We start from the raw sequence: 15,464 nt of genomic DNA on the forward strand, positions 1-15,464 counted from the left end.
AGGGCCAAGTATAGTGCCCAGAGTCCTCTGTGCTAAAGGGCTTCCTTCAGGAGCTGCTGGGATCTCCTCCCAGCTTCCGGAGGGCTGTGCTCTGGACAAGCCATCCAAGAGGAGTTTAAAGGCCCTCAAGGGCTCCTTTATTCCTGGATCCTCTGAAATGGGGACCTCATTGGGCATCCATAGGCTTCTAGCAGAATGGCAAGAAAAGTGAACTTCAGAGTTGCACGCAGTGTCTGATGGTGGCTGTGGATGAATGATCTAGAGGGAGTAGCTTCTCTCTCTCTCTCTCTCTCTCTCTCTCTCTCTTTCTCTGTGTTTACAGGAATGAGACTGTGATAAGTTGTTGCATTAAAAGAATCCCATGTCTAGCTGGAGAGGTGCTTGCCTGAAAAGCCTAAGGACCCAGGTTCGATTCCCTAGTACCCACATAAGCCAGGTACACAAAGTGACACATGCATCTGGAGTTCATTTGCAGTGGCTGGAGGCCCTGGCATGCCTATTCCCTCTCTATCTGCCTCTCTCACACTCTCTCAAATCAATAAAAACAAAAAGATGTTTTTTAAAAAATTTCATGTCTGTTAAAGCTAAACTTGAGCTACTTTCCTTGAGGGCTTTTGCTGGAAAGAAATGGTCCTTTGATGGAGTTTGGCAGAACCCTTTCTCAATGACAGAAGCACTACAATGAACTCACTGTGGATCTGCAAGCAGCTCATCATCCTATTAGACGTGTGGAAAATAGTACAAGTTGGCCTAAGTGGGGACCATAAAGGCTGCAGTGTCACAGCTTGGGGTTATTGAAGAGTGCTTTTCACTGCTCTCCAGCTTCCCAGGTGACTTCTGACTAGAAGAGGACGTGAGTGAGGCTCCTTCAGGTGACTAGTGTGCCACCGTGATGGAGAGATAGTAGACCCGTCACTGGAGTTACCGTCAAGCTGCGGGGGCAGAATGCCATTCCAAACACCAGTTGACTGGAAGAAAGGGGTTTGACAACAGTCTCAAGGGGAAGCTCCGTGATGGCAGGAGCAGAGGCTGGGCATCTCCTCTGCCACAGCGGGTGGAAAACTGCAGAGAGAGAGAGCGAGCTGAGCTCTGGCAAGGAGGAGCTATCACACTCCCAAAGCCCACCCTCAGCAACCTACGTCCTCTAGCAAAGCTGCACGTCTGTAATGGCCACCACATGGGTGCGAAGCATTCAAAACCCACGACTTGATGGGGGATATCTGATTCGAACCACCACACCTGTGGTAGGTATCCAGGAAATACGGGGAAGGAATTCCACACAGGGAAGGAATGAGGTTTATTGGAGGGGGGGGGGGAGGAGGAAGAGGAGGTCCATACAGGATTTAAAACTATATTTAACCTTGGTTGGAAGAAACCAGGTGGAAGGAAAGGATTCCAGAATGCCTCATCCATCCATCCATCCATCCATCCATCCATCCATCCATCCATCCATCAACCTTTGGAAAACTTCCTTTTAATGGGCTTTATCTTTAAAGCCTGTGGTTCTAGGCGCTGAGCTTGGAGCTGGTTGCACACTTCCACACCTCTGGGCACTACTTTCAGTCTGCTGCATAGGGGAGGTGGCAGGCAAGCCAACACAGGCTGGAAAGAAAGCTGGCATAGGTGGGAATAACAGGACACGGCAACTTTCGATTGTGTGCTTTCCTCTCGGGAAAGGTAACATTTAAGTTACAACTTTGGGGCTGGGAAGATGGCTCAGTGGTGAAGGCACTTTCTCGCAAAGCCTGATGGCCTGGGTTTGATTCTCCAGAACCCACGTGAAGCCAGATGCACAAAGTGGAGTGTGCATCTGGACTTCCTTTGCAGTGGCACGAGGCCTCAGAGTGCCCATTCTCATTCCCTCCCTCCCTCTCTCTCTCTTCCTTTCTTTGTCTCTCCTTGCAAATAAATAAATAAGTAAATGTATTTTAAGTTGCAGCCTAAAAGGGTGGGGAGGATTCAGTCAAAGGAAGAGCTTGGGGAAAGACATGCTGGGCAAAGAGAAGGGCATCTGCAATGGCCTTGGGCACCAATGAACTTGGCCTTGGGAAGGTGGGGCAGGGGAGGAGCAAGAGATGGAGAGCTAGGAAGAGCACATTCAAAGGGTTTTACAGACCAGGAACACAGGCAAGGAGCTCCAGTTGTATTTCAAGGGCAATGAAACATCTCTGGTGGCTTTTTAGGAAGATATTTTATTTATTTACTTGAGAGAGAACAAGGGAAAGAGGCAGATGGAGAGAAATTGGCACGCCAGGGCTCCAGCCCCTGCAAATGAACTCCAGATGCAGACACCACTGCATCTGGCTTTATGAGGTTACTGGGGAATTGGATCCAAGTCCCTAGGCTTCGCAGGCAAGCGCCTTAACCACTAAGCAATCTCTCCAGCCCCCTCTGGTGGCTTTTAATTGAGCAGTGGCGGGGGCGGGGTGGGGTTACGGAGTCTGGCTGACTGGATTGGGAGGGCAGGAGAGGAAGGAATGAGAGCAGGGAACCCCTGCCACAGCTAAGAGTGGAGAAGAGGGAGGAGTGCAGGGTATGAGGAACAGTGAAGGGTTCGGAAGATTGGTCAGACAGGACGTGGGGCAGGTGGGATGTGCGCATCAGGAGGACGAAAGCTCAAAAGTGACTCTTGCATTTTAGACCAGGCAACTATGGTGCTTTGATTCAGGTGTCCCCCATAAACTTAGGTGTTCTGAATGCTAGGTCCCCAGCTGGTGGTAATTTGGGAAGTAAAGCCTCCTGGAGGCGGTGTCTTGTTGGGGGTGGGCTTCTGGGTGTTACAGCCAGCTTCCTCTTGCCAGTGGTTGGCACACTCCCCTGTTGCTGTTGTCCATCTGATGTTGGCCAGGAGGTGGTGTCCACCCTCTGCTCATGCCGTCATTTCCCCTGCCATCATGGAGCTTCCCCTTGAGTCTGTAAACCAAAATAAACCTTTGTTTCTTTTTTTTTCCCCCACAAGCTGCTCTTGGTCGGGTGTCTTCTGTCAGTAATGCAAACCTGACTGCAACAGCAACTGTTCCTTTGTCTCCATCAGCAAGAAAACTGACATGACAAAATTTAGGGAATTAAGGAAGAGAATAATTCCACCAAGTATGAGTGAGCAGGGCTCACCTCTGAATCAAACACTGCAACAGATGAGGCCAGGGTAACAGCCCTGAGTCATTCCCGTTCACTCAGTTGTTGCCCCGACTTTCATTGCTGGATTGACAGTCAATAAACCAAGCAATAGCCCATTGTCAGGAAAATACAGCATGTACTGTAGAGACAATAATACGTAAGAAAAATGACATGGAGCCAGGCATGGTGGTACACACTAATAAATCAAAGTACTGGGAGATGGAGGAAGGAGGATCTCAAATTTGAGGTCACCCCAAGATAGATAATGAGAACTGTCTCGAAATAGACCAAAATGAGATGGGTTGTTTTAAAGTAAACTTTCTTGGGCTGGAGAGATAGCTTAGTGGTTAAGGCACTTGCCTGTGAAGCCTAAGGACCCAGGTTTGATTCTCCAGGTCCCACATAAGCCAGATGCACAAGGGGCACATCTGGAGTTCGTTTACAGTGGCTAGTAAATGGTTGCGCCCATTCTCTCTCTCACACACACACACTGTCTCTAATAAATAAATAAAAACAAACAAAAAAGTAGGCTTTACTGCCTTCCAGAAATCTTAGCAGAAATGGTCACCATGTGGTAAAATAGAAGATGCCCTTGGTCAGGAGAAGAACACACATTTCCCCTACAGGCAGGCTGCAGGAAAAAGCAGGACAGCAGAGGAAAATAGAATGACAATTCCAGGGACAAAAGCATTCGTGGCACTGGAGTAAAGGGATGGCATTCAGCCACAGAACTTGGGCCCAGGAATGACATGATGGCTCAACCCACAGTTCATGTGGCAAAGAGAAGAGGAAATATGACCAAGATATTGTCGTAGGGAAAAAGGCAGCAATTAAAGAACGGTGGGCACACAGGCCCAAGGCATCCAAAGTCCACAGGAGGCCCTGTCACCCTGCTCGATTCCAAAGGCAGGAAGGAGAGAGAGAGAGAGAGAAAACCCCTCGGTCCAGGGGTCACAACAGAAACAGAAGAACCACAATGTTTCCTGAACTCCCACGCCATCTAACCTCCTTCCTCTTCACTCCTGTTCTGCAGAGACACATCCCGGCCTTCTAGAGCACCCATCCTGCACACTGGCTTTCTCCCCCAGGCTGTGGCTGCAGGGCCACTTTCTGCTATGGTCAAGGCCTTCGTCCGCCCTGTTGACTAGCGAGGACGCTGCACAGGTGCCGGAGGAACAGCGACAACCACACGACTCCCAGACTTCAGAGCTACTGTTTGCAAAGGGCTCAGCCAGCAGCGAATCGATGTGTATCAATCCAGAGCGACTTCCAGCCGAGCATAAAGAGTGGGACTGACTTGCAGAAGCGTCCAATGGTAAATGCAAGTTAGGCTCTGGGGACAGGAGCTGTGGGCAGCCTTAGGAGCTGAGCTGGCCAGTAGCCAGCAACCTCAGCTTTACAAACCATAAGAATGCCAGTTCCAACCAACTGTGCGAGCTTTGGAACAGCTTGTGCCCTGGGTGAGCCTCCTGAGGTGCCAGGCTGACACCTTGACTGTAGCCTTGTGAAGCATTAAGCAGAGGACCACCTGGGCTGTGCCTGGACTCCTGACTATGGAAACAGTGAGATCAGCTATTCATGTTGTTTAAGTTGTTACATTTGGGGTAATTTTTTATGCAACACTGTAAGTAACTAACAGTTTCATAGATATTAGGAGAATTAAATGAGATCGTCTCATGAAACTTCTAACATAAGGTGTCAGACTTACTGGGGCCTCAGTAATATTAGCCACTGATACACCTTGTGTGGTACCAGAGATAGGAGGGGGGGGAAGTCATTGAACTAAGACTTTTTTGGGGTAACACCTTAACAAGAAAGAGGGCTGGAGAGATGGCTTAGCAGTTAAGGCACTTGCCTGCAAAGCCAAAGGATCAAGGTTCAATTCCCCAGGATGATCCACAGAAGCCAGATGCACAAGGTGGCACATGAGTCTGGAGTTCATTTGCAGTGGCTAGAGGCCCCGGAGCACCCATTCTCTCTCCCTCTCTCTCTCTCTCTCTCTCTCTCTCTCTCTCTCTCTCTCTCATCTGCCTCTTTCTCTCAAATAAGTAAATAAAAGATAATTAGCAAGCAGTTGAGTAGGAGGATGGACCGAGCATGAGATACAAGCAGAGTACTGTAGAGGTAGGGTTTTTTAAAACATATATTTTATTTATTTGAGAGAAAGAAAGAGAGAGAAGAGAGAGACCACCAGGATCTCTGGCCATTGCAAATGAACTCCAGACGCATATGCCACCTTGTACATCTGGCTTTACGTGAGTATTTGGGAATCGAACCTAGGTCCTTTGGCTGTGCTGGCAAGTACCTTAACTGCTAAGCCATCTCCCCAGCCCTAGGAGTAGGAGCAACTGCTTAATTCCTTCCTTCATACAGCTGTGGAAACAAAGGTCAATGAGCAAAATGTGTTCAGGGACCCCCGTCAACTTATAGAGAAGCAGACAGAGTGAACTGCAGTGTGCTCCTCAGACACGGAAATAGCAGTGACTGATGTACTTCTAAGTAGTTGGTTTGGGATAAATGGTCTATCCGAGGCAAGGTGGGGCAGTGGGAAGGGTTAGCAGAGCCCCTGGCCTGTAGCACATTCTCGTGCTTTCTGGGTAGACCTGCTAGAAACAGTTATGCCTGGGGAGATGCAGCCCTGCTGGCCCAGATGTGCACAACAGAAGAGGGGCCCCTTCCTGAGGAAGGGGAGACCCAGCCCCATGCCATGGTGCAGGGTTTGATAATGGAAGCATGGGCTGGATTTCAGACTCCACCCGCCCCATTTGCCTAGACTCTCTCATGAAGGGAACACACTGTATATAGTTGTACTCCAGAGACCTCCTAGTGAAAAGCAAAATATGGCTCTGGCTCCAGGGACATGACCCCTACCTGTCCCCCTGGCACATCTCAAGTTGACAGTTGCTGTCCATCTATTCCCAAACCACTAAAAGTTACTTCTATAGTTGTCTGAATGTCTCATGTCTTACTCCAGTCAGCACCCCCATCAGTGAACTGAGAAGTCAGGCTCAGGCTAGGTTTCCCTCTGGGGTCTGTTTTTCTCTCATCTCCCATGAGGTCTAGCTTGGAGAAGCTCAAAGACTTCCATGGAGAAATCCAGGCTGGTCTAGCCCTGGGCAGCACGTGTGGTGGAAGGGGTGGAAGTCTGCGAAGGACAGTGAGAGGGCTGGTTGGCAGAGATTTTGTAAAGTCCAGAAGGTGAGCCTCCACTGTGTCCCATGCAGGTAGCCCCACGGGGTCCGCAGCACACTGGCTATTTCCCACAGACGTTGTGTCACAGACAAAGGCTGAATGTGAGCAAGTCCCATGACCACTTACAATGATGCTATTTTCAAAGGGTACGCCTACCACTTCAACATCTACAAGTGTGTAAGCCTGTTTAGATGGCAGCTTCCCTGGATTCCCACTTATAAGTCTTAACCGTATATAACCTACTGTTCAGAGCCATCTACAAGCCAAGTGCTGATGTGAGACCACCAAACGCTTCTCTGGGGTTGTGTCCCAGGGTGCTTTTCTGTAGCAACAAGGATCCAAGACTCAAACTTCCAGAGGGACATGAGGGCAGGGGGTAAGAAGTCATTAGAGTCGAGCACTGGGAATGGCAGGCAGTCAGAATAGATTCCTCGTAACCATCCAGAGGTTAATAATTCATCTTAATTATCCATATTAACCTTGACACACCCTTGCAATGCACTTCAAAGAACTTATTCATTAAACAAATATCTATCACATACACTCTCCTATGGGGTGCATGACCAGGCACAACAAATGCCAAGCTTGAAAAGACTAAGTTTTCTCCCGCTCCTAGCCCAGTGTAGACACGGGTCTCCATGTACCACGAGGCATGGGTCTTGATAGCTATACATCAAAGTAGAGTATAAAGAGTGAAAAATAGCTATCACATAGAACTATGTGAGATCTCAAGGTTGAGGAGGGGTTTGTGGAAAAGTAACATCTGTGACCAGCCTTGAGAACTGGGTAGCTTTCCTAGAGGAGATGGGAAGATAATCTAAGCAAAGAGAACCTTCTAAGCAAACACAATGAAACGGGAAGATGTGCGAGGTGTGTGCAGGAGAGGCTGGGGGAGATGGGTACAAGGTGCCTAAGGGAGTTTTCAGATATCACATAGCTGGAATGATGTTGGCAGTCAGCGCAGAGGGTGGTGGTGCCAGTTGCCAATCAGCAGGCTTAGTGGAAGCTACTGGCTCTTTTAGAAGAGAAGGGTGACTTGCTTACAGACGGGCTCTTGGCAGGCTGATCAGGTAGTAGTTACATGAAGCTAGAATGAAATAACCTGGGGAGATATTGAGGGCCTGAATTAATGGGACAACGAGTGGCTATATATTAGGACACATGAATTTTGCATAAGCATCTGTCTGGGATTGTGAACCTCAGCTGGCAGAAATCAAAGCCATGATGATGTAGCAAACATGAAGCCCTCAACTGCTTGGGGTGAAACTTTTGTTTTCATCACCAAGACCAGGTTACCAAAAGCATCAGCACTGGACACACACTTTGGTTTATGGGATTGATTCAAATGATGGGGAGACCAGGAAAAGGGGGAAATGGCTTAAGGTAGAGGGCTGAGGTTGCAGTCAGGCAGAGGGCTGTGTGGCTGTAGGTGTCTTCTGCTGTGAAGCAAGGCTGTCCAGGGTCCCTTCTAATATCCCACACATGATTCCACAAGCAGAAAGGATTATACAGTGGCCAGCCAGATTCCAGGTTTAGAAGGTGTAATCCAAATTAGTTGGAGCATGTTTCAGTTACCTTCATGTCAGTAGACAAACACCTGACCAACAGCAGCTTGCAGGAGGAAAGGGTTTATTTTGGCTTACAGACTTGATGGCAGGGGAAATGATGGCATGAGCAGAAGCTGGACATCACCTCCTGGCCAACAACAGGTGGACAACAGTAGTGTGAGAGTGTGCCAAACACTGGTAAGGGCAAGCTGGCTATAACACCCCTAAGGCCACCCCTCAAAACACACCTCCAACAAGGTTCTAATTCCCAAATTGCCATCTGCTAGGGATCCAGCATTCAGAACACATGAATCAAACCACCACAGAGCAAATTTAGACGTGACTTGCAGTCCAGGATGCATGGAAGTATGTGACACCAAGTGATGAAAGACCAGATGATGGAATGGCTTCCTGGGGTAAGGCAATGGGAAAGGCATCTGCTGGCAGTGGAAACTGTCTACTAGGGCATGGAGTAGGCACCATACAGTGGCAGATCACCAGGTTGTAGATGGTTTGTGGAAGGCTGAAAAGGCAGGAAGGGATGTAGGAACATCAAGGCTGGGTCTCAAAGGTCTTTGGATGGTCTAGGTTCTTTCTGGGGCCAGAGCATCATAGTGAGTGTGTAGGTTCTTTTTTTAACTCCCATTTCTGGGTCTGGGCCAGGAAGGGAAAGAAGATGCCTGTGGAGAGAACACACATAGGAGTTCTGCTGGGAAGAGGGGCACCTGGGCTTCCAGAAGACAAGGGCTGACATCGCAGGAAGAGCCCCTTCCTGTGGGTTTCCCTGTGTCTCTAGATTCCAGCCAGCCAAGAAGAGTAGAAGGCTCCTTTGAATTAGTGATAATTTTTGTGACAACTAACTTAGCCCAAAGATTCAGCTCAATTGCAATCAACAAAGCAAATCATCCAGAAAATCACTTGTTTCCCTTGGAACAGTGATGACCATTGGCCACCCACATCCCTCAGACACAGAGCCTCTGCTTTCTGTCCACTAACATGAACTAAGGGCTCATCTCATCCACCCAGAAGGTCACCTTCCTGGGTGCCATCAATGTGATTCGAGTTAGGCAATAGCTTTCCAAGGATCAGGAGAACTGGGTTCTAGTCCTGTGTGTCCTGCTGTTCTCCAGGAAGCTTTGGGCATGACGCATCTCTTCCCAGGCGGCAGTGGGCAGCTTTCTTGTCTTCGCAAGAGAGCTGGGAGCAGAGAGACACCTGCTACGCCCGCTTTACAGGATGATTACGGAGCACCAGTCAGCAACTGGATGTGAAGATTGCTTTTATCCATCACAGGACACTGGAAGGGTGCTCATCTTTCAGCAGTGGTGAGGATGGCAGTGCTGGCAGGGTTACTTTTATGTGCATCTCTATAAATATCACATGAAGTGGTAGGTTCTGTATTTTAATGATCTGACTTTATCTGTCTCATTCATCTCTGGGTTCTCACCCCAGCCCCAAAGGACCCAGTTTCAGCTTGTTGATGAGTCTGGATGAAACAACTGAGTCACATTCTCCCCTTCCCAAGTCCAGCAGAGCCTCCCTCATGCCCTCCCTCCCTGCACATCAGGACCCACCCTGAGGCCACTGTCCTTGGTCTCACTGGAAGAAAGGGGAGGTTGACAGTCTCCGGTGTCTTTGCCAGCTATCAGATGCTACACCTAGAAAACGTCTTCAAGCCAGAACGAGTCAAAGAGACCGCTAGGTGGGTAACACCAACATGGAGATTATGACTTCGTGTGTGCATGTCTATACACACCACGGACAAACACGGGTGCATTCCATTTTGGTTCTGAAAAATACATAAACATGTCCCACAGATAAAAGTTTGATCTCAGGGCTGGAGAGAGAGCTTAGCCATAAAAGCCCTTGCCAACAAAGCCAAATGACCTAGGTTCGATTCCCCAGTACCCACGTAAAGCCAGATGCATAAGGTGGTGCATGCATCTGGAGTTAATTTGCAGTGGCTACAGGCCCTGGTGTGTCCATTCTCTATCTGTCCCAATACATAAGTAAATAAATAAATATTTTTAAAAAGTTTGATCTCAGACAGAGGATATTATATTATAAAAAAATGGAACTGGAAGCTGGGCGTGGTGGTGCACGCCTTTAATCCCAGCACTCGGGAGGCAGAGGTAGGAGGATCACCGTGAGTTCGAGGCCACCCTGAGACTACATAGTTAATTCCAGGTCAGCCTGGGCTAGAGTGAGACCCTACCTCGAAAAACCACAAAAAAAAAAAAAAAATGGAACTGGGCTGGAGAGATCACTCAGCTGTTAAGGTACCTGCCTGCAGTGCCTAATGACCTGAGTTCAATTCCCCAGCACCAACATAAGGCCAGATGCATAAAGTGGTGCATGCATCTGGAGTCCATTTGCAGTAGCTGGAGACCCTGGTGTACACATTCTCTCTGTCTGTCTCTCACCTATCTCTTTCTGCTTACAAATAACTTAAAAGAAACTAAAATTAAAAAAATGAAACTGGCGCAATGATTAAAAACGAGTTGCTAGTGGTTGGTTATTACCTTTTGAGCAAACAGGGATCATAACTGTAAGTCTCATACTATGAGTACCCAGATGGACCAGTGCTCCTGTTTGAAGTGACGTGAGCCTGATCCCAGGGCTGCCATTGTTGTGGAGGAAAGGCGGGGTGGGGGCAGAGAGGTGAGCTTTAGTCTGTCCTAGACTCTTAGAGCTAGAGTGGATGGTGGGTTCCATAGGTCCTCAAAGACACTTCCAAAGGATAGCCTTTGTCCCGGATCCAGGTGGAGAACGATTCTGTACACTAGAAAAATCTGAATATGTTAACTTAAAATGAAGTTATTTCCTCATTATTTATTCAGGGCAAGCATGAGTGATGGTAGAGGTTCGTTATTGGCACAAGAGCCCCAGTGTGTGGCAGCTGTGGCATGCTGGTGCAAAGGAGTGGGCTTGACTCCAGGGTTCAGTCAGATCTCTGTTCAGAAAGTGAATTTTCACTTGGCCTTTCTTTTTTGTAAAGTGGAATACATTTATTAACATTGACACTCCAGTCATACAAGGCCATATAACAAATCTTAGCATGTTGATTATATATATATTACATATATATATTATATATAATATATATTATATTATTATATATAATTAATATATATAATATAATATATTAATATATATAATATTATTATATATAATATATATATTACAGAGTTCCAATGATGTATAATATAATCACCACCCAGAATACATTGTTTCAATACATTACTTCTGTTGAACGAAAGCACTTCTCTTCAGATCCAATACTTGCACAATCCCCTCTGTACAGAGCAAGCAGGGCTAATTAGTGTAAAATGCTCTTGGTTAAGAGGTATATGATCAGAGTGCTAACAGTTGCTGAAATTTGGTATTTTTATGCAGTAGTTTTTTTTTTTAATCACAACACAAAATTCTTAAGGATACTGGAACATGGAAAGTAAGGCCCAGAGATGTTACTTTAACCATTGAATCAAGTTCTTTTGTAACAGCGTAGTATTAAAACTTTACAACAGAAACAACTGGGACCGGGGCGTGGTGGCACACTCCTTTAATCCCAGCACTCTGGAGGCAGAGGTAGGAGGATCGCCATGAGTTTGAGGCCACCCTGAGACTACATAGTGAATTCCAGGTCAGCCTGAGCTAGAGGGAGAACCTCCCTCGCAAAACCAAAAAAAAAAAAAAAGCGAGGGGGGGGGGAGTTCACACCTTTCCTGTCAGGAATGTTACTCAGGAATAGGAATGAAAAAGCTTTCAGTTTCTGTGTCATACTGAGAAGAGGTGGAAAAAAATGCTAAATCCCCTCCTTGCCTCTCACTAACTTAGGGAAATACCAGAACAGAAACGTGTTCTAAGCCAGTAGTTCCAGGCAATGTCATGGAGGTGAGAATCGACTTAGTTCATGCTAGACGTCACAGCTCCAACTTCAAGTGGAAGACAAGCATTTGTATACTGTGGTCTAGGTCCTAATATCAAGCCATCATGAGGATTAAAATGTCTCCGCTTTTCTCCCCAGAGAGCTAATTTGATGCCTGAGTTACACCCCCAGTCTGCTACCTGTTAGTGAAGCGATGTGCACTCTTAGACATAAGCACCCGATCAAGAAGCCCGGTTCGGTAACCTGATTATACTAGAAGACTAAAAATAAGTTATCACTACAGAAATCTCTAAAGGGAGCAAAATAGACTAAAATATATACCTAAGTAAACATTTTAAAGAAGAAGGAGCCAGTGGCCTGAACGTCACAGTGTTTGCTACGTTGTAACCCTGGTCCCCATTGGGCAGCAGCTGGACCACAGCACTGTGCTTGCTGGTGTCACTTTCGGCATCACTGCTCTTGTCTTCATTGTCATCCTCCTCAGAGTCTGAGGATGCTGTCACATTCTGATGGGAATGGGACTCTGACAGAGCCCCAAATGACTGGGTGCTGACAAAGGCTAACGTCTGAGGAGGACGGAGTGTCTTGACACCTCATTTTCTTCCTGACTGCTGTCCATGTCAGAGTCTGAGTCACCTTGAGAAGGAACAACTTTCTGCTTGCAGCCTGGACATGTTTTTTGTTTTTTTGGTTTTTTTTGGTTTTGGTGAGCCAGGGATCTACACACTCACAATGATAAGCGTGAGAACAGGGAAGAATCCTGAGCTTGTCTCCGGCTTCGTATTCGTCCAAACACATGGCACGTACGTCATGCTCATCTCCTCTCTTGAATTTATGTACAGTGAGTTGATCTTTATGAAGTCTGTTACTTCTAGCTCTGTGTCTGTCCTGGACAAATGTTGTTATCATGAAAATGACTATCAAGATGAGACAGGAATGACCATTATAATGAGGAAGGGGATTAGATAGCCTTGCAGAGGAAGACTCAGTTGTGGAACTAAGACAATGTGACCCCTTTTTCATAAGTGAATTTGTCTTTTAGGGAATTTGCTGATTCACCAATAAAGACAGATGGAATGTCGATTTTCTTTAATACATCAACTGTACTTACTGCCGTTGGATCCCATGCTAATGAGGTCATCCGAATCCACACTGTGAATCACTGCAGCTTGTATCCTTCCCTCTGTGCATTTAAGACCTTTATATCAAAATTACAATCAAGCCTTCTAATCAACATAATGAAAGAGCCAGCTGAATTGTCTGTTGGGGGGGGGATACAATGGGTTCACAGGCATTCTCTGGTTTTGAGTTAATCAAAAAACCCTTCAAACCTTCGGTTGGTAGTCTATAACCAAATCTCGCTGGTAGCTCTTCAAATGTCTGAGATGCATTTTCAAAGTTATACTGGAAGTCCATCCCCAGAACCCAGGCCACAGAGCTGTGGGGAGAAGTTCCTACCCAGACCTCCTAACTGAAGATCTGCATCAGTCCTCCTTGGACCCCACTCCTACCTCAGCCCCGTAGCCCACCCCTCATGGGGTCCCATCACTCTGTGAGAACTTGAGTTACACTAGTGTCCCCAAAGTTGGATCCTCTGGACTCAACTAACTGCCATTTTACAGATGAGGTAATGAGGCTCTCAGGGATAAATGATTTGTCCTAGGCCATGTGGGGCAGGGGGCCAAGGTGAAAAATCTGGGACTTGATCAAGGTCTTCCAGCCCATGTCCTGGGTCCTTTCAGCAGCACTCAGACAGTTCTAAGGTGGGAGGGAAGTAGAAAGAGCAGCTCCTCCTACTTCGAGGTCCCCTGACGCTTCCACAGATCAGACCCAAGTGACAGCTGGTACATTCTGCCTGCCACCGAGTCCAAGTGCTGTCAGGTATCCTGAAACCTGGCTCACAGCTGACTGAGACGCCGTCTTCCAGGTGACTTCTCTTGGCAGTAGAGTGAGCCCTAGCCAAGGTCGCAGTGACATCCAAAAGCACTCGTGCTCTGTCTCTCCTCACCCCAGTCCCTCTGTGAAATCAAGCAGATGGATGTTACTCAGGGCTCGAGCTGGCGGGGGCTCACACAGGAGGCCGCGAGCAAAGGCTTGTCACAGAAGAGAAGAGACGGAAGCTTTGTCAAGTAAGAGACATGGCGCACTTGCAGTCCAATCTGAATCCTATTTTATTGTTAAAATCATGGCACCCTTTTCTTCATTCTTCCTTTATTCTTCCTGGGGGCTGGAAATATTTCTTTGTCACCCAAAGTGAAGCTGCCTTGTGTGAACATGGGGACTATGTCATAGGACACCCATGGCACTGGCTGAGAACTCCCTTTACAGTCACGATCCAGTCTTGGGCTCCTAACTGATGATCTGCATATGAGTACCCCTGCTTATTGCAGGGGATGGGGAAAACAGAAGCTCTGAAAACCATGCAAATTTAACTTTGAGGCTCCATAGCAAAACTTTTAGGTGATTTCTCCTCTGCTAATTGCATGATATGCAGACAGAAGCCTTCCCTCAAGCAACATTTAGTAGCACGGGTGGACTAAGCTTTGTGCTAGTAACTGGAGACGCACGAGTGAGTGGTGAGCAAGTGAATGAGTGAAGGCCACCTCTGTCTTGAGCGGCGCATCCATCCAACCACCTTTTTTCATTTTTTTTTTTTTTTTTTTTTTTTGAGGTAGGGTCTCACTCTAGCTGAGGCTGACCTGGAATTCACTATGTAGTCTCAGGGCCCAACCACTTTTTTTTCATTCTCCTGGTGACACTTGCAATTTTTTTTTTTTTTTTTTTCGGAGCACATGTTTCCCATGAGAACATGAACCCTCAAGTATGAAGAAGATTGTTCTTGTCCGATTCAGTCCTCTGAGCCCAGCCCTAGGCACAGCTGTTTCTGGTAATTGGGGGATGGCTCATTGTATGAAAGCATGGGTTGGAGAATAAACTCATGAATGAATGAATAGGCAAGAGACAGTGGGTTTCATTAGCTCTTTATTGTGTCCCTATTTATCTGCTTTCTGTATATTCACATTCTCCTTCATTCATATAATGAGAGCTTGCTGTGTTCTGGAAGGAATTTGAAGCATCTTTGTGAGAGGTGAAGATTTTACTTTTTGGCCTTAGAGCAACTCTTTTTTGTTGTTGTTGGTGGTGTTGGTTTTTTGAGGTAGCATCTCACTCTGGCCCAGGCTGACCTGGATTTCACTATGTTGTCTCAGGGGGCCTTGAACTCACAGCAATCCTTCTATCTCTGCCTCCCAAGTGATGCATGCACCACCATGCCCAGCAGAACAACTCTTTTAAAAATATTTTACTTACTCATTTATTGGAGAAGAGAGAGAGAGAGAGAGAGACAGAGGCAGATAGAGAGAAAAAATGGGCGTACCAGAACCTCTAGCCACTTTGTGAATCTGGCTTACATGGGTACTGGGGAATCGAACCAAAATGTGTTAGTTGGTGTGACTCCAGAGTAAATAAATCTTTGTCCTAAGTGGCACCAATGAGAATGGCAGTTTCATTCTGGGCATGTGCCTGTCACTCCTGACACTCAAGGTGACTAGAAGACAAGATTCAGGCTTCTGCATTCCTATGCGGATATCTTGCCTAGGCAGATGATCAGGAAATATCCAATTCTAAATTATGACGACCTAAGGGTTTGGGGACATTCTAAAAAATTTGCTGTGGGCAGGAGAGATTGCATAGCAGTTAAAGTGCTTGCCTGTGAAGCC

The 15,464-nt window shown here is 46.9% G+C and overlaps 1 pseudogene; it reads right to left on the reverse strand.

Moving 5' to 3' along the window:
- Positions 1-11,593: 11,593 nt before the first annotated feature.
- Positions 11,594-13,161, reverse strand: LOC101607809 (annotated as a pseudogene).
- Between the last annotated feature and the right edge of the window lie 2,303 nt (positions 13,162-15,464).

The sequence above is a fragment of the Jaculus jaculus genome, chromosome 5 (assembly GCF_020740685.1).
Source record: "Jaculus jaculus isolate mJacJac1 chromosome 5, mJacJac1.mat.Y.cur, whole genome shotgun sequence".
In the NCBI taxonomy this organism is placed as follows: Eukaryota; Metazoa; Chordata; class Mammalia; order Rodentia; family Dipodidae; genus Jaculus; species Jaculus jaculus.